Genomic DNA, 27,239 nt, shown 5'->3' on the forward strand with positions numbered 1-27,239 from the left:
TTGATGGCGGCATTCATGGGAATCCGGAAACTCTAACCTTGTCTGTGGTATTCCGAGTAGGATTCCGGGATTGAATGACTGTGACGAGCTTCAAACTCGCGATTGTTGGGCGTGATGACAAACGCAAAAGAATCAAGGGATTCTATTCCAACATGATCGAGAACCGACAGATGATTAGCCATGCTGTGACAAAGCATTTGGACCATTTTCACTGAGAGGATGGGATGTAGCCATTGACAACGGTGATGCCCTACATACAGCTTGCCATGGAAAGGAGTAAGAAGGATTGAAGGAAGGCAGTAGGAAAGCAGAGATTCAGAAAGGACACAGCATCTCCTTACACTTATCTGAAATTCCCACCATTGAATTACTTGAGTAATTCTATCTATATTTTGTGTTTATTATTTATTACTATTTGAAAATCCATAACCATCTATTATCCGCCTGACTGAGATTTACAAGGTGACCATAGCTTGCTTCATACCAACAATCTCTGTGGGATCGATCCTTACTCACGTAAGGTATTACTTGGACGACCCAGTACACTTGCTAGTTAGCTGTGCGGAGTTGTGACTAAGTGTGATTCATGTTTGAGAGCGCTACCAAGTTTTTGGCGCCATTGTTGATGATCATAATTTCGTGCACCAAGTTTTTGGCGCCGTTGCCGGGGATTGTTCGAGTTTGGACAACTGACGGTTCATCTTGTTGCTCAGATTAGGTAATTTTCTTTTTATTTTCTTTTCAAAAAGTTTTCAAAAATATTTTTCAAATTTTTCCCTTTGTTTCCAAAAATTATTCCAAAATTTTTAAGAATGAATTCTAGAGTTTCATAGTAACATGTTGAAGCCTGACTGGCTGTAAAGCCATATCCAAATCCTTTTGGATTGAGGCTTCCACTTGTCAACGTAATGGGTATGTATATGGAGTTGGATGAAATATTAGTTGTTGCATGCCTGATTTATATCTTCTAAAGCTGACTGGCTATTAAGCCATGCCCAACCCTTGGATTGGAGCTTTAGACTAACATTGAAAGATTCCTGGAATTCTTATTAAAAATTTTGAATATCTTAATTTCGTTTCCTATAAGTTTTTTTGAAAAAAATAAAAGAAAATCCAAAAAAATCATAAAATCATAAAAACCAAAAATATTTTATGTTCTTGTTTGAGTTTTGTGTCATGTTTTAAGTTTGGTGTCAATTGCATATTTATCTTGTCCTTGCATTTTTTGAAAATTCATGCATTCATGGTGTTCTTCATGATCTTCAAGTTGTTCTTGGTAAGTCTACTTGTTTGATCTTGATAATTTCTTGTTTTGTGTTCTTTGTTGTTTTTCATATGCATTTTTGCATTCATAGTGTCTAAGCATTGCAAATTTCTAAGTTTGGTGTCTTGCATGTTTTCTTTGCATCAAAATTTTTTCAAAAATATGTTCTTTATGTTCATCATGATCTTCAAAGTGTTCTTGATGTTCATCTTGACATTCATAGTGTTATTGCATGCATCATGTGTTTTGATTCATAATTTTCATGTTGTGAGTCATTTTTTATGTGTTTCTCTCTCATAATTAAAAATTCAAAAATCAAAAAATATCTTTTCCTTTTTTCTCTCAAAATTTCAAAATTTTGGGTTGACTTAGTCAAAAATTTTTAAAATTAGTTATTTCTTGTTAGTCAAGTCAAAATTTCAATTTTAAAAATCTTATCTTTTTAAAACTTTTTCAAAAATTAAATCTTTTTCATTTTTCTTTTTAATTTTCGAAAATTCTTTAAAATATTTTTCAAAAATCCTTTTCTTAGTTTTATCTTTATTTTCGAAAATTATGCTAACAATTATTATGATTGATTCCAAAAAATTTGAAGTTTGTTACTTTTTTGTTAATAAAGGTTCAATCTTTAAATTCTAGAATCTTATCTTTTAGTTTCTTGTTAGTTAAGTAATTAATTTTAATTTTAAAAATCAAATCTTTTCAAACCATATCTTTTTAATCATATCTTTTTATCTTATCTTTTATATCAAATCTTTTTCAAAATTTTATTTTCTTTCAAAATTTTGATTTTTAAATATCTTTTCTAACTTCTTATCTTCTTATCTTCTTATCTTTTCAAATTTGGTTTTCAAATCTTTTTCAACTAACTATTTGACTTTTTGTTTGTTTCTTATCTTTTTCAAAACCACCTAACAACTTTTCCCTCTCTAATTTTCGAAAATATCTCATCCCTTTTTCAAAATTCTTTTTAAATTAACTAATTGTTTTAAATTTTAATTTTAATTCTATCTCACCTTTAATTTTTGAAAATCATTAACTCCTTTTCAAAATTAAATTTTCGAATTCTCTCTCTCATCTTCTTCTATTCATTTATTTATTCACTAACACTTCTCTTTATCTCAAATCACTGCCTCTATCCTCACCCTCGTGTTTAGATTCTCCATTCTTCTTCACTCTTATTCCCTTTCTTCTTCTACTAATAATAAGGAACCTCTTTACTGTGACATAGAGGATTCTTCTCCTTTTTTTCTGTTCTCTTCTCTTTCATATGAGCAGGAACAAGAAAAAAGGCATTCTTGTTGAAGCTGATCCAGAACCTGAAAGGACTCTGAAGAAGAAACTAAGAGAAGCTAAATTACAACAATCCAGAGACAACCTTGCTGAAATTTTCGAACAAGAAAAGGAGATGGCAGCCGAACCCAACAACAATAATGCAAGAAGGATGCTTGGTGATTATACTACACCTACGTCCAAGTTTGATGGAAGAAGCATCTCAATTCCTACCATTGGAGCAAACAATTTTGAGCTGAAACCTCAATTAGTTACTCTAATGCAACAGAACTGCAAGTTTCATGGACTTCCATCAAAAGATCCTTACCAATTCTTAACTGAGTTCTTGCAGATCTATGAGACTGTAAAGACGAATGGAGTAGATCCTGAAGTCTACAGGCTCATGCTTTTCCCTTTTGTTATAAGAGACAGAGCTAGAACATGGTTGGACTCTCAACCTAAAGATAGCCTGGACTCCTGGGATAAGCTGGTCACGGCCTTCTTGGCTAAGTTCTTTCCTCCTCAAAAGCTGAGCAAGCTTAGAGTGGATGTTCAGACCTTCAAACAAAAAGATGGTGAATCCCTCTATGAAGCTTGGGAAAGATACAAACAGATGACCAAAAGATGTCCTTCTGACATGTTCTCAGAATCGACCATGATAGATATATTCTATTATGGTCTATCTGAGTTTTCTAAGATGTCATTGGACCATTCTGCAGGTGGATCCATTCACCTAAAGAAAATGCCTGCAGAAGCTCAAGAACTTATTGACATGGTTGCAAATAACCAATTCATGTACACTTCTGAGAGGAATTCCATGAATGATGGGACACCTCAAAGGAAGGGAGTTCTTGAAATTGATGCTCTGAATGCCATATTGGCTCCGAACAAAATGTTGAGTCAGCAAGTCAACATGATTTCTCAAAGTCTGAATGGATGGCAAAATGCATCCAACAGTACTAAAGCGGCATCTTTTGAAGAAGAAGCTTATGATCCTGAGAACCCTGCAATAGCAGAGGTAAATTATATGGGTGAACCTTATGGAAACACCTATAATTAATCATGGAGAGATCATCCAAATTTCTCATGGAAGGATCAACAAAAGCCTTAACAAGGCTTTAATAATGGTGGAAGAAATAGGTTCAGCAATATCAAGTCTTATCCATCATCTTCTCAGCAACAGACAAAGAATTCTGAACAGAGCACCTCTAACTTAGCAAACTTAGTCTCTGATCTGTCTAAGGCCACTTTAAGTTTCATGAGTGAAACAAGGTCCTCCATTAGAAATTTGGAGGCACAAGTGGGCCAGCTGAGTAAGAAAATCATTGAAACTCCTCCTAGTACTCTCCCAAGCAATACAGAAGAGAATCCAAAGAGAGAGTGCAAGGCCATTGATATAGTCAAAAATGGCCGAATGCAAGGAGGAAGGGGAGAACGTGAATCCCAATGAGGAAGACCTCATGGGCCGTCTCCCAACCAAGAAGGAGTTCCCTATTGAGGACCCAAAGGAATCTGAGGCTCATATAGAGACCATAGAGATTCCATTAAACCTCCTTCTGCCATTCATGAGCTCTGAAGACTATTCTTCCTCTGAAGAGGATGAAGATGTAACTGGAGAGAAAGTTGCTCAATATCTAGGAGCTATCATGAAGCTGAATGCCAAATTCTTTGGTAATGAGACTTGGGAAGGTGAACCTCCTTTGCTCATTGGTGAACTAGATACATGGGTTCAGCAAACTTTACCTCAAAAGAAACAAGATCTTGGCAAATTCTTAATACACTGTACCATAGGCACCATGACCTTTGAAAAGGCTTTGTGTGACCTGGGGTCAAGCATAAATCTTATGCCACTCTCTGTAATGGAGAAGCTGGGGATTATTGAGGTACAACCTGCCTTATTCTCATTACAAATGGCAGACAAGTCAGTAAGATAAGCTTATGGATTGCTAGAGGACGTGTTGGTAAAGGTTGAAGGCCTTTACATCCCTGCTGATTCCATAATCTTAGACACTAGGAAGGAGGAGGATGAATGCATCATCCTTGGAAGACCTTTTCTAGCCACAACAGGAGCTGTGATAGATGTTAACAGAGAAGAATTAGTCCTTCAATTGAATGGGGACTACCTTGTGTTTAAGGCACACGGCTATCCTTCTGTAACAAGGGAGAGTAAGCATGCAGAGCTTCTCTCAGTACAGAGTCAAACAGAGCCCCCACAGTCAAACTCTAAGTTTGGTGTTGGAAGGCCACAACCAAACTCTAAGTTTGGTGTTGAATCCCCACAACCAAACTATATGTTTGGTGTTGGGACTATACAACATTGACCTGATAACCTGTGAGGCTCCATGAGAGCCCACTGTCAAGCAATTGACATTAAAGAAGCGCTTATTGGGAGGCAACCCATTTTTATTTATCTAATTTTATTTTTTATTTTTTATTGTTCTTTTATGTTTTATTAGGTACATGATCATGTGGAGTCATGAAAAAATATTAAAATTAAAAACAGAATCAAAAATAGCAGAAGAAAAATCACACCCTGGAGGAAGGACTTACTGGCGTTTAAACACCAGTAAGGAGCATCTGGCTGGCGTTCAACGCCAGAACAGAGCATGGATCTGGTGTTGCCAGAAACAAGCAACACCCTGGCGTTCAAATGACAGGAATGTACCTTGAGGAGAGCTGGCGCTGAACGCCAGAAACAAGCATGGAACTGGCATTCAACGCCAGAAACATGCTGCACATGGGCGTTGAACGCCCAGAACATGCATCACTTCGGCGTTTAAATGCCAGAATTGCATGCAAAGGCATTTTACATGCCTAATTGGCGCAGGGATGTAAATCTTTGACACCTCAGGATCTGTGGACCCCACAGGATCATCTCAGGATCTGTGGACACCACAGGATCATCTCAGGATCTGTGGACACCACAGGATCCCCACCTACCATATTCTCCCCTCTTCTCAACATTCATCGTCTCTTTCCAATAAACACTCTTCCCCAAAACCCTTCACCAATCACCTCAATCTCTCTTCCCAATTACCCCCTTCACCACTCACATCCATCCACTCTTCCCCATAAACCCCACCTATCTTCAAAATTCAAAATTTCTTTCCCACCCAAACCCACCCTAAATGGCCGAACCTACTCCCTCTCCCCTCACTATATAAACCCTCCATTCTCCTTAATTTTCACACAATACAACCCCCTCTTCTACACCTTGGCCGAATACACCTCCCTTACTCTCCTCCATCTTTTCTCTTCTTCTTCTTCTTTTTCTTTCTTCTCTTGCTCAAGGGCGAGCAATATTTTAAGTTTGGTGTGGTAAAAGCATAAGCTTTTTGTTTTTCCATTACCATTGATGGCACCTAAGGCCGAAGAAACCTCTAGAAAAGGAAAAGGGAAGACAAAAGCTTCCACCTCCGAGTCATGGGAGATGGAGAGATTCATCTCTAAAGCCCATCAAGACCACTTCTATGATGTTGTGGCCAAGAAGAAGGTGATCCCCGAGGTCCCTTTCAAGCTCAAGAAAAATGAGTATCCGGAAATCCGACATGAGATCCAAAGAAGAGGTTGGGAAGTTTTAACTAACCCCATCCAAAGAGCTATCTTACAATGGTTCGGGGGAAATACTTATATTTTAGTCCGGAAAATGCGAGGTTGGCATTCAACTTGCCCATGATGCAAGGAGATGCACACCCCTACACAAGAAGGGTCAACTTTGATCAAAGGTTGGACCAAGTCCTTAGGGACTGATGACAAGTCATCATATACCCATTTTTCAAGCTAATTTCACTTGTTTTGTTAGCATTTATGCACTTTCTTGCATCCTAAGTTAGTGATTTGGAGTAAAAATGCATAACTTCTCTAAATCAAGCAACCACTATGAAATTAATGATAAATCATGAGGTTTAAGCTTATTTTAATTGCATTTTAATTGATTTATAAGCCTCTTGAATTTAGTGATACTTTGAGTGGTTGTTTGGTTTATTTTAGGTGAAGAAAAGAAAAGAAAATGAAAAGCGTGGCCTAAGAAGCGTGACAAAAGAAAAGGGAAGCGTGGCCAAAAAAGGGAGAAGCGTGCCTCAACTAATGGGGGAAGCAACCTTGCCCTCCACAAGGGCAGAATGCCCTCTAGGAGGGCAGCACTAAGTGACCGAACCAAGACAAGGCAACTCTGCCCTGCCCACTCCAAGGGCAGAGCACAAAATAATGCCTTGGAACCAAGAGAAGCAATTTCTGCCCTGCCCTTGTGGAGAGCAGGATCGGGCTCCATGAGGAAAGAAATTCAAAGGAAAATGACACCCATGCATGCCACAAGGTTCGAACCAGGAACCATGAGGAAGCCAAGCCTTGAGACATACTAGCGTGCCAAGAAACCAAGAAAAATAATTAGCGTGTTTGCACTCTCCCAGGATCGAACCCACGATGTGAAGGAAAGGATCCTGCCCTGCCCTTGGCGCGGGCAGGGCAGAAATTTGAATGGCACACCAACTTTGCTCCCTGGCGCACCAATTTCCTCGTCCTGGCAGCATCGCGCGCGCACATTCCTTCCTTGGCGCACCAACCCGTTTCTGCCCTGCCCTTGGCGCGGGCAGGGCAGCCTCCCACGCACCAGCGCATCCTGGCGCGCCAAATTCCTTCCTGGCGCATCAACTTTTCTTCTTGGCAGCACCATCCGCGCGCAACGCTCATCCTGGCGCATCAACCTTGCCCGCCCTGCCCTTGGCGCGGGCAGGGCAGCCTCTGGCGCACCAAGTTTCCTCCTCTTGCGCACCAACTCGCACCAACAAGCAACATGGCCGCACCAACTTCTTGTGCCTAGCATCAATTTTCTGCCCTGCCCTTCACAAGGGCAGGGCAGCCTCCTGGGAGTGGTTTTTGGGCCAAAATTCAAATTAAAAATAAATTTGAATTCATTTCTTCACCAATCCAAAAGCCCATCCAAATCCCATTATCCAAGAATAGAAAGTGTATAAATAGGACTTAGTTTGATGTAATTAAAAAAACTTTTTAGCTACTTTTATGCTCACTTTTGAATTTTTACTTTTACCTTGGCTTTTGAATTTTCACATCCCTTGGGAGCTTTGACTCTCTTGGAATTGTTCTGGAGAGAATTGACCGAGACTTCAGAGGATCAAGGGAGAGTTGATTGATCTCCTTCCTCAATTCCCTTGGGCAATTCTACTCTTCTGTTTTCTGAGTTGTGGATGTGTGAAATTGGGGAAATTCTGTCCCAATTCCCATTCTAGCTCTGTTAAAATTTGCTTTCTGCATAATTCACTTTAAATTCTGTTCTTCTACTGCTTCATCCTTAATTTTCTGTCAATTGCTTAGTTCATTCAGATCTGGGAAGGAAATTGGGTTTTAGGCTCTGCTACCTAAGCCCTTGGGATCCTGAGATCACTTTTGGTTCCTTTATGAACCTTACTGCACTTTAATTTCCTTGCTGTTTAAATTTCTGCTTGCATCCAATTCAATTTCTGCTACCTTCTTTACTGCAATTTACTTCTTCTTGTTTAGATCCTGCAATCCCATTCCTCAATTCCCCTTTACATTCAGCAATTTATCTTTCTTGCCATTTAAGTTACTGCAATTTAAGTTTCTTGCACTTTAAGTTTCAGTCATTTACGTTCTTGCTCTTTAAGTTTCTGCACTTTTACTCTTCTGTTCTTTATTTTACTGCATTTCTCCCTTCCCCCTTTACATTTACTGTCATTTAATTTCTGATAAACACAAATCACTCAACCAACACTTGATTCGCTTGACTAAACCACCCACTAAACTAAAATTGCTCAATCCTTCAATCCCTATGGGATCGACCTCACTCATGTGAGTTATTATTACTTGATGCGACCCGGTACACTTGCCGGTGAGTTTTGTGTTGGATCGTTTTCCACACATCAAGTTTTTGGCGCCGTTGCCGGGGATTGAAATAGATTGACAATGATTAAGTGAAGTGGAGGTCTAGATTAAGCACTTTTTCTTTTCTGTCATTCTAATTCTTACTAACACACTAACTGTTTGAATTTTTGCTTAAACTAACCAACCAAAACCTCATTCTAGCAATAGATTGAAGTTTTGTTAACTCTCTGGGTTTGTGCGTTTGTTGCTGTGTGTTTGTATGTCAGGTATAGGGAGATCCTCTCCTATCATTTCTGAAATTGATCCAAGGACTCTTCGGAGAATAAGAAGAGCAGAAAGAGGGAAGAATATTGTTGGAGAAGAAGAAGAATCTGAGGAGGAATTCCAAGATATGGAAGGAGATACTAGTCAACCAGGAGGAGGAGCCAACAATGACCAACAGAGAAGAGTCTTGGCTTCATACACATTTGCAAATGCTAGGCATTGTGGGAGTAGCATTCTTCCTCCCAATGTCAATGCAAACAACTTTGAACTCAAGCCACAACTCATAACTCTGGTGCAAAACAATTGTTCCTTCGGAGGAGGACCTTTGGAGGATCCAAACCAACATTTGTCCACCTTTTTGAGAATCTGTGATACAGTGAAGACAAATGGTGTACCCCCTGATAGCTACAAGTTGCTACTCTTCCCATTCTCTCTTAGAGATAAAGCCACTCAATGGCTAGAGACTTTTCCAAAAGAAAGCATCAACACTTGGGATGACTTGGTGAGCAAGTTCCTTGCTAAATTCTATCCACCTCAAAGAGTCCTAAGGTTGAAGACAGAGGTTCAAACCTTCACTCAATTGGAGGCCGAGAGCTTATATGAAGCATGGGAGAGATACAAGGCTCTATTGAGGAAGTGTCCACCAGAGATGTTCACTGAGTGGGACAAGCTACAAAACTTCTATGAAGGCCTCACTCTTAAAGCTCAGGAGGCTCTTGATCACTCTGCTGGAGGCTCTCTACAACTCATGAAAACCACAGAGAAAGCTCGAAACCTCATTGATATGGTGGCCAACAACCAATATTTCTTTGCTCATTAAAGACAATGCCAACCATCACAGAGAAGAGGAGTCATGGAGTTGGAAGGAGTTGATTCAATCTTAGCTCAAAACAAGATGATGCAACAACAGATTCAACAACAATTTGAGCAAATGGCTAAGAGAATTGATGGCTTGCAAGTGGCAGCAGTGAACACCACAAGCCAACCTCCAAACACTTGGGTACAAAGTGAAGAAACTCAAGAGGAGCAACAACAAGAGCAGGTTCAATACCTGCACAACCAGAATCAGGGAACAAATGAAGTTTATGGAGAGACTTACAATCCATCTTGGAAGAATCATCCAAACCTCAGATGGGGAGACAACCATAATCAAAACCAACAACCATGGCAAAGAAACACAGGCCAAAACAATTGGAAAAACACAAACCACAACCCCCAGCCAACTACTAACCAAAATTCATACAGAAAACCACAAAACAACTACCCAAATTCTAACCAATACCCAACCAATAACCACCCAACTAACCAAAACACTTACCTTCATCCACCAACACCCCAAAACCAACCCATCACACAAGATTCACAGAGAATCACCAATCTAGAAGCACTCCTGGAGAAACTAATGAAAAGCCAAGAATTGACAAACAAAAACCAAGAAGCTACCATGAAGAACTTAGAGAGGCAAATTGGCCAAATCTCTAAGAAGATCTCTGTTGAGAAACCATCAAGTTCACTACCTAGTGATACCATTCCCAACCCAAAGGAAGAATGCAAGGTGGTGCAACTAAGAAGTGGAAGGGTGTTAACAGACAGCAACCAAGGAGCAACCAAAGAGCTCATGGAAGATAACACTGAAGCCATCAACAAGGATAAGATAAGCAAGAATGCTCCAGAAAAACTCACAGAAGAAGATAACAAGCCACAGAATTTGAAGAAAGGAAAGAATATCTTGGAAGAACCAAGTCCAAAACAGCATCAAGTGGTGAAGAGCTCAACACCACCACTGCCGTACCCACAAAGATTTCACAAGGAAACAAAGGACCAGCACTTCCACAAATTTCTTGAAACTTTCAAGAAGTTGGAGATCAACATACCTTTGGCAGAAGCTTTAGAGCAAATGCCCCTGTATGCTAAGTTTCTAAAAGAGCTCATCAACAAGAAGAGAGATTGGAATGAGAAGGAAACGGTGATGCTTAATGAGGAATGTAGTGCCGTGCTCCAAAAGGGAATCCCACCAAAACTCAAGGATCCAGGGAGCTTTGTAGTGTCATGCACTATAGGCAAACTATCCTTGGATAAAGCTCTTTGTGATCTAGGAGCTAGTATCAACTTAATGCCTTTGTCCATGATGAAGAAGTTGGCAATAGAAGAACTCAAACCCACCAAGATGTCACTGGTTATGGCAGACAGATCAATCAAGATACCAAATGGAATTGTGGAAAATTTGTTAGTAAAGGTTGGGAAGTTTATCTTCCCTGCAGATTTTGTAATTCTAGATACTGATGAGGAAGGCAACAATTCAATCATCTTGGGCAGACCATTTCTAGCAACTGCAAGAGCCATCATAGATGTGGAAAAAGGAGAAATGATTTTCAGAGTACACAATGAGCAGATGATCATCAATGTTTTTAAGTCAATGCAACACCCTCCAGAGCAGGAAGATCATTTAAGGGTGGATATGATAGAGAGCTTGGTGGAAGAAATGCTAGACAATGATCAGCATGAGCAAGAAAAGGACAATCAAGAAACAATAGAGGAATATGTGGCTGAGGCTTTCATAAACAAAGAAGTAGAACCAAGCAAGAAAGAAGAGGTGCAAAAGCAAGAACTGAAGCCATTACCCTCTCATCTCAAATATGCATTTCTCGGGACTTCAGAAAACCTCCCGGTTATCATCAATTCATCCTTGACAAAGAAAGAAGAAGGAGAGCTTCTTGATGTTCTCAGAGCCCACAAGGATGCCTTAGGGTGGACCATTGACGACTTGAAAGGCATCAGCCCCACAGTATGCATGCATAAGATTCTTTTGGAAGACAATTCTAAAGCTGTAATTCAACCTCAAAGAAGACTAAATCCTGCAATGAAGGAAGTTGTCCAAAAGGAAGTGATGAAGTTATGGAATGCAGGAATCATATATCCCATTTCCGATAGCTCATGGATAAGCCCAGTCCAAGTGGTACCAAAGAAAGGAGGGATGACAGTCATTACTAATGAGAAGAATGAACTCATTCCCACCAGAACAGTGACAGGATGGAGGATGTGTATTGACTATAGAAGATTGAATGATGCCACACGCAAAGATCACTTCCCACTTCCTTTCATTGATCAAATGCTTGAGAGGTTGGCTGGCCATGCTTACTATTGCTTCCTTGATGGCTATTCTGGGTATAATCAGATAGTGGTGGATCCAAAAGACCAAGAGAAGACTTCATTCACATGCCCTGTTAGAGTTTTTGCTTATAGAAGAATGCCATTCGGATTATGCAACGCCCCAGCCACTTTTCAAAGGTGTATGCTTTCCATTTTCTCAGATATGGTTGAAAAATTTTTAGAGGTTTTCATGGATGACTTCTCTGTTTTGGTGATAATTTCAAGACTTGCTTAAACCATCTAACTCTTGTTTTGAAACGGTGCCAAGAAACTAATTTGGTTTTGAATTGGGAAAAGTGCCATTTCATGGTACCTGAGGGGATTGTTCTTGGTCATAAAGTTTCAAGAAGAGGAATAGAGGTTGACAAGGCAAAAGTGGAAATAATAGAAAAACTCCCCCCACCAACTAATGTGAAATCTGTCAGAAGTTTCTTGGGACATGCAGGTTTTTATAGAAGGTTTATTAAAGATTTTTCTAAAATAGCCAAACCTTTGAGTAATCTTTTGATGATTGATCAACCTTTTGTTTTGATAAAGATTGCCAGCATGCTTTTGAAACTTTAAAACAGAAACTCACAACAGCACCAATTATCACACCTCCTGATTGGAACTTACCATTTGAACTCATGTGTGATGCAAGTGAGATTGCAATTGGTGCTGTACTTGGACAGAAGAAGGGAAACTTGCATCATGTCATATATTATGCAAGTAAAGTATTAAATGAAGCCCAAAAAAATTACACCACAACAGAGAAGGAATTGTTAGCTGTGGTTTATGCATTTGATAAGTTTAGATCATACTTGATAGGATCTAAAATTGTGGTTTATACTGATCATGCTGCTCTCAAGTATTTGATGTCAAAACAGGATGCTAAACCAAGGCTTATCAGATGGATTCTACTCTTACAAGAATTTGACATTGAGGTGAGGGACAGAAAAGGCACTGAAAATCTAGTTGCTGATCATTTGTCAAGGCTGCCACCAGAGACAATTCAAAAAGCTTCATTACCTGTGAATGAAAGCTTTTCAGATGAACACCTCATGCAAATCCAACAAACACCATGGTTTGCTGATATAGCAAACTACAAAGTAGGGAGAAAGATACCACAAGAATTCACTAAGCAACAAGTGAGGAAACTAATCAATGAAGCAAAGAAGTTCTTGTGGGATGAACCCTATTTGTTCAGAAGATGCTCTGATGGAATAATCAGGAGATGTATTCCTAAAAGTGAAACAAAAGATATATTATGGCATTGCCATGGCTCAGCTTATGGTGGACACTTTGGTCCAGACAGAACAGCAGCAAAGATTCTACAAAGTGGTTTCTATTGGCCAACCATCTTCAAAGATGCAAGGGAGTTTGTCCACCAATGTAATGAATGTCAAAGAGCAGGAGGACTAACAAGAAGGAACGAAATGCCACAAAACTTCATTTTGGAAGTAGAATTGTTTGATCTTTGGGGCATTGATTTCATGGGACCCTTTCCTCCCTCCTATTCATTTAGATATATCTTAGTAGCAGTGGAGTATGTTTCAAAATGGGTGGAAGCCATAGCCACAACTACCTGTGATGCACAAGTTGTTCTTCAATTTTTGAAGAAGCATATCTTTACTAGATATGGAGTACCCAAGGGTCTCATCAGTGATGGTGGTGGCCATTTTTGTAATAGACAGATGGAGAAACTCCTCCACAAATATGGAGTTATTCATAAGGTAGCCACACCATATCATCCCCAAACTAATGGTCAAGCAGAATTGGCAAACAGGGAGCTAAAGAAGATCCTAGAAAAAACAGTTGGTAGCACAAGAAAGGATTGGGCTAGGAAGTTGGAAGATGCACTTTGGGCATACAGAACAGCTTTTAAAACTCCTATAGGGAAATCTCCATTTCAACTGTTATATGGCAAAGCTTGTCATCTCCCTGTAGAGCTTGAGCACAAAGCCTTTTGGGCCACTAAACTTCTAAATTTGGATTCTGAAGCAGCAGGAGAGAAAAGATTGTTGCAGCTGAACGAGCTAGATGAGTTTAGGCTGGAAGCCTATGAAAACACCAAGATATACAAGGAGAAAGCTAAGAGATGGCATGACAGGAAAATTTTGAAGAAGGAGTTCAAACCTGGACAACAAGTACTCTTGTATAATTCACGGCTCAAGATGTTCCCTGGCAAGCTCAAGTCTAAATGGACTGGTCCATACTTGGTGACCAAGGTTTTTCCTTATGGAAGCATCGAATTACTAGATGAAGCAACAAAGAATCAATTTACTGCAAATGGACATAGAGCAAAATTGTACCTAGGAGGGCAATGGAACAAAGAGAAAGAGGTCCAGAACCTGAATCCCTCTTGAAACAAAAATGAAGATGTCAAGCTAATGACAATAAAAGAGCGCTTGTTGGGAGGCAACCCAACCTGAGGTAGTTTCTTTTCATAGCTTGTTTTCAATAAAAATGTTGAACAATTGGTATGTATTGCAAGGAGCTAAGTTTGGTGTTGCACACCAAAACAATTTGAGGGAGAATGAGAAATTTCTAAGTTTGGTGTTCCACCAAAAATATCATTTAAAAACACATTCTCATCTCTTGCATGATTCTAGCTCCAAGCAAGCAAACATATTATTCAACTGTTAAATTGTTTTAGCTTTTGTTTCATTTAACCTATAGCAAGGATACATGGTTTCACTTATGGTTAATTTGGTACATCTGAGACAGTGGCAAAACAATTAAGTTTGGTGTTCATACACCAAAAATCAATTCAAGAGCCACACTCAGTATTATGCTTACCAACCATGTAATTAAGGGCTTGAGAATCAAGCAACTTTGAGAACTATGCAGGATATAAGCCAATATTTGAAGACATTATGCATTGTAACTCAAAAGAGGACATAGCAGAAAGAAAACTCAAAGGGCTGCAACTTCAAAGGTTGTATCTGAACTTAATCCTTGCTGCTATGTGATGTTTCAATTCTGGAAGCCATTGTATTTCTTGCTAAAGTGTTCATTTAGCTACAAGTGAAATTGTTTGTGAAAAATGATGAGTCTGCATAATGCTTGTATCCATCACTTAGCTTTAAATATTGTCTTGTTTCCCATATGCTTGAATAAAAGAGTTTGGTTTGAATTGAAAAGTAAAAAAATCCAATGTTGCATGAGTACGAATGGAAGTTAGTGGTGGCACATGTGTATGATTAAATGCACAACTCATGAAATAAGTGTTGCATAATATCATTCTCATTCAATTGTGAGTTAGCTTGCTGTTACAAAGACTTCTATCTATAATGAAACAACCCTTGGTAACAAAAACAGAAAAGAAAAGGGAAAGAAAAAGCCAAAATGGCAAGAAAAACAAAGAATAAAGGTTGGACACCAATGGTTTGAACCTTAGGACAAATGCCTGTGGTGTTCTTGTACTGAGATCTGCTTGGATGAGTAAATTCTAAGGGGTATTTTGAAACCCGGTCACTTAGATCAACTGATTTGGGATGGCCAATTGAAAATCCACAATAAAGAGCAACTTAGATACAAAGCACTTAGTGATCCAAAGAGATGCTGGGCATCAATGATCCTAGGAAGAATTAGTGAGCTAAGTGTCTGTGGTGGAAAGATGTTGAGCAAAATAAAAGAAAATGAAGCCAAAGGCTAAGCTGCAACATTTAACACCCAACCTCTAAAAGAATAAAAAGCTTGTTAAAGCATTGTAAGCCAAAAAAAGTTACCAAGGGAGTAATCAAAAGGTGAGTCTTATGACAGCAAGTTTAGCAAACCTTTGATGCAAAATGTGTATTATGCAGCAGCAACAATAAGTGAGTATCATTGTCTGCATAAATGCCCCATAAATTGAAGTTCTGCTATCTGCATAATAAGGATTTATGTTCTTTTCTTATTCATATCATTTACTCTTAGTTTTGATGCTTGCTTGGGGACAAGCAAGGTTTAAGTTTGGTGTTGTGATGACAAGTCATCATATACCCATTTTTCAAGCTAATTTCACTTGTTTTGTTAGCATTTATGCACTTTCTTGCATCCTAAGTTAGTGATTTGGAGTAAAAATGCATAACTTCTCTAAATCAAGCAACCACTATGAAATTAATGATAAATCATGAGGTTTAAGCTTATTTTAATTGCATTTTAATTGATTTATAAGCCTCTTGAATTTAGTGATACTTTGAGTGGTTGTTTGGTTTATTTTAGGTGAAGAAAAGAAAAGAAAATGAAAAGCGTGGCCTAAGAAGCGTGACAAAAGAAAAGGGAAGCGTGGCCAAAAAAGGGAGAAGCGTGCCTCAACTAATGGGGGAAGCAACCTTGCCCTCCACAAGGGCAGAATGCCCTCTAGGAGGGCAGCACTAAGTGACCGAACCAAGACAAGGCAACTCTGCCCTGCCCACTCCAAGGGCAGAGCACAAAATAATGCCTTGGAACCAAGAGAAGCAATTTCTGCCCTGCCCTTGTGGAGAGCAGGATCGGGCTCCATGAGGAAAGAAATTCAAAGGAAAATGACACCCATGCATGCCACAAGGTTCGAACCAGGAACCATGAGGAAGCCAAGCCTTGAGACATACTAGCGTGCCAAGAAACCAAGAAAAATAATTAGCGTGTTTGCACTCTCCCAGGATCGAACCCACGATGTGAAGGAAAGGATCCTGCCCTGCCCTTGGCGCGGGCAGGGCAGAAATTTGAATGGCGCACCAACTTTGCTCCCTGGCGCACCAATTTCCTCGTCCTGGCAGCATCGCGCGCGCACATTCCTTCCTTGGCGCACCAACCCGTTTCTGCCCTGCCCTTGGCGCGGGCAGGGCAGCCTCCCACGCACCAGCGCATCCTGGCGCGCCAAATTCCTTCCTGGCGCATCAACTTTTCTTCTTGGCAGCACCATCCGCGCGCAACGCTCATCCTGGCGCATCAACCTTGCCCGCCCTGCCCTTGGCGCGGGCAGGGCAGCCTCTGGCGCACCAAATTTCCTCCTCTTGCGCACCAACTCGCACCAACAAGCAACATGGCCGCACCAACTTCTTGTGCCTAGCATCAATTTTCTGCCCTGCCCTTCACAAGGGCAGGGCAGCCTCCTGGGAGTGGTTTTTGGGCCAAAATTCAAATTAAAAATAAATTTGAATTCATTTCTTCACCAATCCAAAAGCCCATCCAAATCCCATTATCCAAGAATAGAAAGTGTATAAATAGGACTTAGTTTGATGTAATTAAAAAAACTTTTTAGCTACTTTTATGCTCACTTTTGAATTTTTACTTTTACCTTGGCTTTTGAATTTTCACATCCCTTGGGAGCTTTGACTCTCTTGGAATTGTTCTGGAGAGAATTGACCGAGACTTCAGAGGATCAAGGGAGAGTTGATTGATCTCCTTCCTCAATTCCCTTGGGCAATTCTACTCTTCTGTTTTCTGAGTTGTGGATGTGTGAAATTGGGGAAATTCTGTCCCAATTCCCATTCTAGCTCTGTTAAAATTTGCTTTCTGCATAATTCACTTTAAATTCTGTTCTTCTACTGCTTCATCCTTAATTTTCTGTCAATTGCTTAGTTCATTCAGATCTGGGAAGGAAATTGGGTTTTAGGCTCTGCTACCTAAGCCCTTGGGATCCTGAGATCACTTTTGGTTCCTTTATGAACCTTACTGCACTTTAATTTCCTTGCTGTTTAAATTTCTGCTTGCATCCAATTCAATTTCTGCTACCTTCTTTACTGCAATTTACTTCTTCTTGTTTAGATCCTGCAATCCCATTCCTCAATTCCCCTTTACATTCAGCAATTTATCTTTCTTGCCATTTAAGTTACTGCAATTTAAGTTTCTTGCACTTTAAGTTTCAGTCATTTACGTTCTTGCTCTTTAAGTTTCTGCACTTTTACTCTTCTGTTCTTTATTTTACTGCATTTCTCCCTTCCCCCTTTACATTTACTGTCATTTAATTTCTGATAAACACAAATCACTCAACCAACACTTGATTCGCTTGACTAAACCACCCACTAAACTAAAATTGCTCAATCCTTCAATCCCTATGGGATCGACCTCACTCATGTGAGTTATTATTACTTGATGCGACCCGGTACACTTGCCGGTGAGTTTTGTGTTGGATCGTTTTCCACACATCAGGGACATATGTGTTGAAGGAGCCCAATGGAAAAGAGACTCCAAAGGCAAGCCGGTTCAATTAAGAAGACTGGACCTCAAGCCTGTGGCTAGAGGATGGTTGGAGTTCATCCAACGCTCCATCATCCCCACTAGCAACCGATCTGAAGTTACTGTGGATTGGGCCATCATGATCCATAGCATCATGATTGGAGAGGAAGTAGAAATTCATGAAGTTATCTCCCTTGAATTCTACAAAATAGCCGATAAGCCCTTGATAAACCTCTATTTTATAGTTTATATTGTGTTTAATTGTGTGGTTTTGTCATGATTCTTACCCACTTATTCATCAATTTAGCATGTATTTAGATTTCCTTCCTGAATTTATCACATGTTTGAAAATTGCTACCTAGAGACTTTAATTATTTAATTTTAATTCTCCTTTATTCCATTCGATGCCGTAATCTGTGTGTCAAGTGTCTCAGGCTTTATAGGGCATGAATGAGACGGAGATTGGAGAGGAAGCTAGCAAAAATGGAAGGAACACAAGAATTGAAGGAGATAACCAGCGAAAAGTGACGCGGTCGCATGGCTCACGCGACCGTGCGAGGGAGCATAAATCGCAGTGACGCGACCGCATGGCTTTCGCGGCCGCGCGGACTGAAAAGCCTAAGCGATGCGGTAGCGTGGACGACGCGAACGCGTGAAGAGGAAAAGCGCAAGCGACGCGTCCGCATGGACGACGCGATCGCGTGACATGCGCGATCTGTATAAACTGCAGAATCTGAAACCAGTGACTTTGGACCCTATTTTGGCCCAGTTTTCGGCCCAGAACAGCAGACTAGAGTCAGAGAATATGCAGAAACAGGAGACACATTCATTGAGTAGTTTTAGATCTAGTTTTTCACTCTCTTAGGTTTTTCTCTCTAGTTTTGAGAATTTTAATTTTCAATTGGTCTTAGCATTGGAACATTGAGAAGAGTCATTTCCTCATCAAGACTTCGTCATTCTAGTTTGTTCTCTTAACTTGGTTTTATTCTTCCATGTTCATTGTTATGTTCAATTTTGTCATTCAGATATTTTTATGATTAATTAATGCAAGGATTATTTCTTTTTAATTTAATTTCCATTCCAATAATCATGTCTTCTTTTAATTCCCTTTTATATGCCATGGATTTTTTATTTACAATGAGTGAGTAGTTTCATTACTTGATGGGGAGTTGATTAAAGGGAACTCTTGAGTTGGAAGGATTGGAAGAAAAATTTGTAATTGGGTTGAATGTTGGATTGCTATCCTGTCACAGACGCCAATCCCTTTGAACTATGTGGGTTACAACTTGTGAACAGATCTGGCATTTCCACTTGTTTGACTTTCTCTTACCTAGTAAGGGATAACCAAACGGAACAACTATTAATTATAAATTAATCTTACAATCACACCATCAATGATAGAGATTCCAACCAATCAATTCCCAGTTAAGGCCTTTTATTTTTATCAATTAAAATTCCTCAATTTAATTCCCAATTTACTTAGCTCAACTTTTTTTGGAATATCTGATTAATAAAACAACACACTTTTCTGCAACTCGTTGGGAGACGACCTGGGACTTAAAACTCCCAGTAATTTTAATTTGAACTTTTAAGTGACATATTTCTAAATTGATAGGCAGATTTTCGGTGAGTTAAGAACTATACTTGCAACGCAACCATTTTAATAAATTTTTAATTCACCAGCTTCTGCTCTCCATCAATTTTTGGCGCCGTTGCCGGGGAGTTGCAATAGAGTGCTTATTTTATTAATTAGAATTTATTTATTTGCATTTTATTTAATTTTGCTACTATGAGCTACGTGTTTCTTCCGTCAAATGACCCGTGTACTTCCTGATCCGCGCTTGCTAATATTCGATCCTGAAATTGAAAGAACAATTTCACGAATAAGGCGAGAACAGCGTAGGTTAGTCCGCTCTGAGGGTGGATCTGAAAGTGAATCTGAGGAAGAAACCAGCCCCCGTTCTACTGATTCGGTTGTTTTACGTGCAGAAAACATGGCAGCTAGAAGAATTACCATTCAGGAGGAAGGAGCTCTGATGACAAGTCATCATATACCCATTTTCTATGCTTTTTCATACAAGAAATTGATGATTTGTGCTTAAATATTGAATGCTTTTGTGCTTAAATGATATATTTTCTTGATCTTTTAATTTTATAAATCTTGTAGGAAAAAAAAGAAGAAAAAGAAGCAAAGAAGCACAAAAAAGGAGAAAAAAAGAGCTTTGGGACACACTTTGAAGTTGGAGCACACTTTGGAGCCTTAGGCCACGCTTTTAAAAGCGTGGCCCATGACCAAATTAAAGAGGAAAACAACCAGCACGCACACTGCCCTGCCCTTGCCAAGGGCAGGGCAGAATCATGATGAAACAAAGTGAGGTTGGAGCAAATTTTCGCTAAGTTAAAATCTGGCCGCTCACAGCATGACCATGCCTACTTCAAAGGGCTATAACTTGAGCTACAGACGTCCGATTGATGTGCTTCCAGTTGCGTTGGAAAGCTGACATTCAGAGCTTTCCAACGATATATAGGAATTCATATTTGGCGTAAAATTGAGGCAGGAACAAAAGGCATCTTTAAGGGCCAAAAATAAGCGAAAATAAACCAAAGTGCTTCCACCAAGGCTCGAAGCTGGAACCTCACCCCAAAGCAAAGTGGCGCTCATTTTTCTGCTCTGCCCTCTTGGAGAGCAGGGCAATGTCGTGCTCTTCATGGAAAATCAAGGAAAATTGCTCCCCCAATTACTTTCACCAAGGTTTGAACACAAGACCTCCAAGGAAGCCAAGCCTTATGCGTGAATTAGGTGCCAAGGAAACCAAGGAAAAGAAGCAGTGTGTGCCTCCACCGAGTCACATGGGGTTTCACTTTTGGAAACATTGCCCTGCCCTCCGCGAGGGCAGGGCAGCATTTTGTTGTGGCACGGCCAGCGCACCAAACTGGCGCACCAAGGCATCACTCGGCAGCACCAGCAGCACGCACAGGCACCATTCTGGCACGCCAAAAAGTTCTGCCCTGCCCTCCGCAAGGGTAGGGCAGCGTCCTGCACGCACCAACGCATCACACGCACGCACCAATGGGCCAGATGCATCATTTTCTGCCCTGCCCTCCACAAGGGCAGGGCAGCCTCCTGGGAGCAACATGGGCCAAAATTCAATTAAAATTCCCTTTGAACTCAAATCTTCACCAATTGAACCAAGGCCATCCAAGACCCATTTCTCCTCAAATCCAAAGCAAGCAAGGCCTACATCATCACTCAAAGGCACAAGAACAAGCTAGATTAGGAATTTCATTTTGTGAATTTATTTTTAATTTCAATTTCATTTTATTTTGTAAAGCCTATATAAGGCATCATTTCCATCTTTGTAGAGGGGGGCTCCATTAGAAAAAGGCTAGCTCTACTAGGGAGCATTAGGAATTGAGAGTTCTCTCTCTTAGTTTTCATTTCTGTTTGAATTTTGGATCAAGAATTGAAGGAATTCTGTTTCACTTGATCTGAAATCTCTTGTTCTTCTTCTGCATAATTTCAGAAAATTGAGAATTGAATCCGAGTTTTCATTTACTGCTTTCATCTTCATTTCTTCTTCAATCTGTTTCTTGGTTGGATCAAGGAAGGGAGTGAGATCTAGACTTGTTTTCTAGTCTCATTGATTCCCTGAGATCTTGTCTCTTTAAATTTCAAAATCAAGCTGAGTTACATTCTGTGTTGCTTCTTCAAGCAATTTTCCATTTCTGTTTAAATCTGCTGCACTTATTTCATCTTTTACTTCTCTGCTTGATTGCTCTTTACATTTTCTTGTTGGATTTTAAATTCCCTGCACCCAACCCCCTTTACATTTTCTGCAATTTACATTTCTTGTCATTTAAGATTTTGCCAATTTACTTTTCTTGCAATTTAAGTTTCAGCTATTTTACTTTCTTGTTATTTAAGTTTTATGCAATTTTACTTTCTGCAACTTTAAATTTCCTATCATTTATAATTCTGTTGGCTACTTTTCACTCAAATCATCAATGTTAGCTTGACTAAACTAATCACCCACTAAAGTTGCTTGATCCATCAATCCCTGTGGGATCGACCTCACTCTTGTGAGTTATTACTACTTGATGCGACCCGGTATACTTGCCGGTTGGATATGTGTGTTGGAAATTTGTTTTTCCACAAAACACCATCAAGCTCCTGATTTTACACTGCAACCGTTTCAAGCGCATCATCCAGCAGTAGCTACAGATTTTGAAATAAAGACCGCACTGCTAAATTTGATGCCGAAGTTTCATGGCCTACCTACTCAAGAGCCTATCAAGCACTTGAGAGATTTACAGGCAGCCTGTTCTACTGTCAGGCGTGATGGCGCTGATAAAACTTCAATTCTACTGAAAGCTTTTCCGTTCTCTCTTGAGGGAAAAGCAAGAGAGTGGTACTACACTCAACCTCTAGCAAACGTATCCAACTGGGATACACTCAGAAAGGAGTTCCTGGAGAAATTCTTCCCATCTGAAGTTACTGATAAACTGAGGAAGAATATCTCTACAATTGTTCAGGATGACAGTGAGACTCTCTTTGAATACTGGGAGCGCTTCAATAATCTTCTGGAAGCATGCCCCCACCACATGATTGACAAGATCGTGCTATTCAGCTATGTCACACAAGGTATGAGGCCCCAAGATAAGACCACATTAGAAAGTGCCAGCAATGGGTCTATGAAGAAGTACAAGACCATTGATGAAGCGTGGCAATTGATCAGTGATTTAGCTGAATCTACTTGGAACCACAGACAGAAGCAAGGCCGTTCAAGGGCCATTGCAGAAGTATCTTCTGGCATAGAGACTGCTGCTCTAAATCGAAGCATCTGTGAAATGACCAACCTGCTGAAGCAAATGCAGTTAAATCAACAAGCTCAGCAAACTCAACCGCAGCAAAACCAACAACTAGTCCCACAAAGAATTTGCGGAATTTGTGCTGATTACAACCATTACACTGATGAATGCCCGCAGCTCCAACAAGAAGACAACATGGTGGCATCCACTCACAACTTCTATGATCGCCCCAACCAAGGGTACAATCAAAGTGGAAATAATAACCATGGATGGCAGGACAATTCAAACCAGAATTAGAGGGACAACAATAATAGGGGAGGCAGAGATAATCAGGGAAATCAGAGGTGGAATAATTACAACAATAGGCAGCAAAATCAACCTTACCAAGCATCTCACCTGAGGCAAAATCAAGGACCACCGAACAATCAGCAGTAACCCTCTCAAATTACTCATTCTTCTGTATCTTTGATGAGCGAATAATTTATACGCTTTTTGGCATTGTTTTTAGTATGTTTTTAGCAATTTTAGTTGAGTTCTTAGTATATTTTTATAAGTTTTTAGTTAAAATTCACTTTTCTGGACTTTACTATGAGTTTGTGTGTTTTTCTGTGATTTCAGGTATTTTCTGGCTGAAATTGAGGGACCTGAGCAAAAATCTGATTCAGAGACTGAAAAGGACTGCAGATGCTGTTGGACTCTGACCTCCCTGCACTCGAAGTGGATTTTCTGGAGCTACAGAAGCCCAATTGGCGCGCTCTCAATGGCGTTGAAAAGTAGTGATCACAATTTCGCACACCAAGTTTTTGGCGCCGTTGCCGGGGATTGTTTTGTGTGTGGACAACTGACGGTTCATCTTGTTGCTTAGATTAGGTATTTTTCTTCAGAGTTCTTAAGAATGAATTCTAGTGTTTCATGATGATCTGCTGAAATCTGGCTGGCTGAGAAGCCATGTCTAATCTTATTGGACCGAGGTTTCAACTGATCATCACAAGAGCTTGTTGATTTCTATCAATCTTGCTATTGGAGCAATGATCTGCTAAGGCTTGGCTGGCCATTGGCCATGTCTAGTATTTTGGACCGGAGCTTTCTTTGAAAGCTTGGCTGGCTGTGAAGCCATGTCTAATTCCTGGACCGGAGTCTTAGACTAGCATTGCAATGATTCCTGGAATCCAAACTAAGAATTCTGAAACCTTCATTTTCTATTTCATATAATTTTCGAAAAAGCACAAAAAAAAATTTTTTTTTCAAAATCATAAAAACCAAAAATATTTTATGTTTCTTGTTTGAGTCTAGTGTCTAATTTTAAGTTTGGTGTCTTGCATGCATTGTTTATTTGATCATTGGTTCAATTTTCAAGTCAATAGTACAGGGAACTGAAGATTCAGAACATGCAGCAGAGGAATTACACAAGAAAAAGCTGGGCGTTCAAAACGCCCAGTGAAGAAGGACAGACTGGCGTTTAAACGCCAGCCAGGGTACCTGGTTGGGCGTTTAACGCCCAAAAAGGTAGTGCATTGGGCGTTAAACGCCAGAATGTGCACCATTCTGGGCGTTTAACGCCAGGATGGCACGAGGGGGAGGATTTTGTTTTCAAATCAATTTTTTTTCAAGTTTTCAAAGTTTTTCAAAATCAAATCTTTTTCAAATCAAATCTTTTCAATCAAATGTTTTCAAAATCAATTTCTTTCCTTTTTCAAAGATACTTGCTAACAATTAATGATTTGATTGAACATTTCAAGTATGTTGCCTTTTCTGTTGAGAGAGGTTTAATGTTTGAATCATATCTTTTCTTGTTAGGCAAGTCATTAATTTTTAAAATCAAATCTTTTTTTTTAAAATTGTTTTTCAATCATATCTTTTTAAAACCACGACTTTTTCAATCAAATCTTTTTAATCACATCTTTTTCAAAACGGTTTTTAATCATATCTTTTTGATTTCTAATTTCAAATCTTTTTCAAAAATTACTTGATCTCTTTCTCACTCTTGTTTTTCGAAAATCAAATTAAAGTTTTTCAAAATGTTTTTAAAAATCTTTTTAATGAATTTTCGAAAATTCTCTTCCTCTCTTATCACATCCTTCTGTTTATGGAGTACCACTCCTCCTCAATGCACAATTCGAACTATATCCCACTAAGTTCGAATTCTCTACTTCTTCCTTCTAATTTTCTGTTCCTCTGACACCTCAAGAAATCTCTATACTGTGACATAGAGGATTCCATATTTTCTTGTTCTCTTCTCTTTCATATGAGCAGGAGCAAAGACAAAGGCATTCTTGTTGAAGCTGACCCTGAACCTGAAAGGACCTTGAAGCGAAAGCTAAGAGAAGCTAAGGCACAACTCTCTGTAGAGGACCTAACAGAAATCTTCAAAGAAGAAGAACCCATGGCAGCCGAAAACAACAACAATGCAAGGAAGGTGCTGGGTGATTTTACTGCACCTACTCCCGACTTCTATGGGAGAAGCATCTCTATCCCTGCCATTGGAGCAAACAACTTTGAGCTTAAGCCTCAATTAGTTTCTCTAATGCAACAGAATTGCAAGTTCCATGGACTTCAATTGGAAGATCCTCATCAGTTCTTAGCTGAATTCTTGCAAATCTGTGACACTGTCAAGACTAATGGGGTTGACCCTGAAGTCTACAGACTTATGCTATTCCTTTTTGCTGTAAGAGACAGAGCTAGGACATGGTTGGACTCACAACCTAAAGAAAGCCTGGACTCATGGGAAAAGCTAGTCAATGCCTTCTTGGCAAAGTTCTTTCCACCTCAAAAATTGAGTAAGCTTAGAGTGGAAGTCCAAACCTTCAGACAGAAGGATGGAGAATCCCTCTATGAAGCTTGGGAAAGATACAAACAATTGATCAGAAAATGTCCTTCTGACATGCTTTCTAAATGGAGCACCATAGGTATTTTCTATGATGGTCTCTCTGAACTATCCAAGATGTCTTTGGATAGCTCTGCTGGAGGATCTCTTCATCTGAAGAACACGCCTGCAGAAGCTCAAGAACTAATTGAAATGGTTGCAAATAACCAATTCATGTACAGCTCTGAAAGGAATCCTGTGAACAATGGGACTAATCAGAAGAAAGGAGTTCTTGAGATTGATACTCTGAATGCCATTCTGGCTCAGAATAAAATATTGACTCAACAAGTCAATTTGATTTCTCAAAGTCTGTCTGGAATGCAAAATGCACCAAGTAGTACTAAGGATGCTTCATCTAAGGAAGAAGCTTATGATCCTGAGAACCCTTTAATGGAAGAGGTGAATTACCTAGGAGAACCCTATGGAAACACCTATAATTCTTCATGGAGAAATCATCCAAATTTCTCATGAAAGAATCAAGAGAGACCTCAACAAGGTTTCAACAACAATAATGGTGGAAGAAACAGGTTTAACAATGGCAAGCCTTTTCCATCATCTTCTCAGCAACAGACAGAGAATTCTAAGCAGAACCCCTCTGACTTAGCAACTATGGTCTCTGATCTAATCAAAACCACTCAAAGTTTCATGACTGAAACAAGGTCCTCCATTAGGAATTTGGAGGCACAAGTAGGACAGCTGAGCAAGAAAATTACTGAACTCCCTCCAAGTACTCTTCCAAGCAACACAGAAGAAAATCCAAAAGGAGAGTGCAAGGCCATCAACATGGCGGAATTTGGAGAGGAAGGAGAGGAAGTGAACGCCACTGAGGAAGACCTCAATGGGCGTGCACTAGCCTACACTGAGTTCCCCAATGAGGAACCATGGGAATCTGAGGCTCAAAATGAGACCATAAAGATTCCATTGGACTTACTTCTGCCTTTCATGACCATAGTGGGAGGATGAATCCCCTTTGCTCACCAAAGAATTGGATGACTTGTCTAGGCAGAAATTACCTCAAAAGAGGCAGGACCCTGGGAAGTTCTCCATACCTTGTACCATAGGCACCATGACCTTCAAGAAGGCTCTGTGTGACTTAGGGTCAAGTGTAAACCTCATGCCTCTCTCTGTAATGGAGAAGCTAGGAATCTTTGAGGTGCAAGCTGCAAAAATCTCACTAGAGATGGCAGACAACTCAAGAAAACAAGCTCATGGACTTGTAGAGGATGTTTTGGTGAAGATTGAAGACCACTACATCCCTGCTGATTTCATAGTCCTAGAGACTGGGAAGTGCATGGATGAAACCATCATCCTTGGCAGACCCTTCTGGTGCGCGAAATTGTGAACAATACTTTTCACAACTCTCATAATCCCCGGTCATGAACTCCAAAAACTTGGTAGTTCAATTCCATGGCATTACACAACTTCGCACAACTAACCAGCAAGTGCACTGGGTCGTCCAAGTAATACCTTACGTGAGTAAGGGTCGATCCCACGGAGATTGTTAGTATGAAGCAAGCTATGGTCATCTTGCAAATCTTAGTCAGGCAGACTCAAATATATATGGTGATGAACGAAAATAACATAAAAGATAAAGATAGAGATACTTATGTAATTCATTGGTAGGAACTTCAGATA

The 27,239-nt window shown here is 39.8% G+C and overlaps 3 non-coding genes across 3 annotated transcripts; all 3 read right to left on the reverse strand.

Annotated features, from left to right (window-relative positions):
• Positions 1–3,071: 3,071 nt before the first annotated feature.
• LOC130971747 (small nucleolar RNA R71) lies at positions 3,072–3,175 on the reverse strand. Its single transcript, XR_009082958.1, has one exon. It is a non-coding gene; the product is annotated as a small nucleolar RNA R71 (small nucleolar RNA).
• A 19,257-nt stretch (positions 3,176–22,432) lies between these two features.
• Positions 22,433–22,540, reverse strand: LOC130971606 (small nucleolar RNA R71). Its single transcript, XR_009082817.1, has one exon. It is a non-coding gene; the product is annotated as a small nucleolar RNA R71 (small nucleolar RNA).
• Positions 22,541–25,520: 2,980 nt separating this feature from the next.
• On the reverse strand, positions 25,521–25,628 carry LOC130972636 (small nucleolar RNA R71). Its single transcript, XR_009083798.1, has one exon. It is a non-coding gene; the product is annotated as a small nucleolar RNA R71 (small nucleolar RNA).
• Between the last annotated feature and the right edge of the window lie 1,611 nt (positions 25,629–27,239).

Source organism: Arachis stenosperma, chromosome 3, assembly GCF_014773155.1.
Source record: "Arachis stenosperma cultivar V10309 chromosome 3, arast.V10309.gnm1.PFL2, whole genome shotgun sequence".
Taxonomy (NCBI): Eukaryota; Viridiplantae; Streptophyta; class Magnoliopsida; order Fabales; family Fabaceae; genus Arachis; species Arachis stenosperma.